Below are 1,410 nucleotides of genomic sequence, written 5' to 3' on the forward strand. Positions count from 1 at the left end.
TCGAGTCTGACCCAAGGAAGGATTTGGATTCGGTTTTATTACACTGTGCCCAGCCGAAAGGATTTTCCTGGCGACGCGGGCGATCCCGGGGATCCGTGGTAGGTCTCTGACGCGGTGGGCCCGCGGGGGATGGTCCCACCTGGGCGTGGGAAGGCGGGTGTGCAGCGGGGTGGTCGGGAGTGTGGCGAAGACACGGGCCCGGCCGCGGTGGGCCCGTGTGGGCTGATGACCTGGCTCCGACTGGGACGGGCCGACCTGGTCCTGAGCCCGACTATCTCAGATCGCGCTTTCCAACCAACTGGCCGCGCCGACCCACAGGAGTTCGGAATCGCGACGTGACATTGCGCGCCGCTCCACGCGTCGCCTGCCGTTGGATATCGCCATCGACGGCCCTGATGAGGGCTATGGACCATATCACTTGACCACTTTCCGGAGACGAGGCTAAAACACTACTACGTACCAGCGAACTGTTTTCGAACAGAGTGTGCTTTCCATGCTACAGTAGATAGGGATAAGGAAGACGGTGCCACCGGCGACGCCGTCATTCCCCTCCGCCTCCGACCTTCGGCCAGGCGTCGTGAGGCGGCAGGGACGTGGTTGTCCGCCCGGTATGTATACATCTACGTAGTTTATCTAGGCTTAGTGTCCTCGCTGACGGCGTTTTGATGGAGTGAACAACGCCGGCGGTGGGAATATGTGTCTCACGGGGCGGCCTTGACTCCTACTCGTCGGTGGTTTACCCTGCGTCGACGAGGGGCTCATAGATTTTGGGCTTTTGGAGTGGCATGGGATCGTTTCTTCAACAGGGCGTTGTGGTGACGATGAGTAGCTCGTGTTGGCCGGTAATGGCGACTGTCGTGCGCTTGTGTAAGAATGAAGGGGTCCGGCCGAGCTCTGGTTGGTGGAGTGGCTTAGTCCATGGATTCCGTGCGAGAGGTGATTATTCTACGAACATGCCCTTGGACACTAGTAATCTTTTTACAATCGTTCTCTTGTGTTAGAGCATGTCCAACTGCTCTCGTTCACTAAAATAATTGGCATTTACAGAAAGTTGGGGCAAGAATCTCTCCAACAGTTGTTGTAAAGTGGCCATTACGATCCCGTAAAAAAGGCATCCCCCCCACGGGTTTATGGAAAGTTTCGCAAAGTTATTGCCACTTTATTGGAATGATCGGAGAGGCTTTCTCCCCCCCCCCAACTTTCCATCAATGATGCCGCCGCCGGTACGACGCCTCGCACCGCCCATCGTCACGTATGTCATTGACTAGTGGGTTCTAGGCAATTATCTATTTTTGTTTAACAAAAATAAAATAAAATTGGATTTAGGGGGGAAAGAAGTTTAGGAGAACTGACAAAAATCACTAGACAACTTCCCCTAACTTTCGCGTGAAGGCAAAAACAAAAAATTGT

The sequence above is a fragment of the Triticum dicoccoides genome, chromosome 5B (genome assembly GCF_002162155.2).
Source record: "Triticum dicoccoides isolate Atlit2015 ecotype Zavitan chromosome 5B, WEW_v2.0, whole genome shotgun sequence".
Taxonomy (NCBI): Eukaryota; Viridiplantae; Streptophyta; class Magnoliopsida; order Poales; family Poaceae; genus Triticum; species Triticum dicoccoides.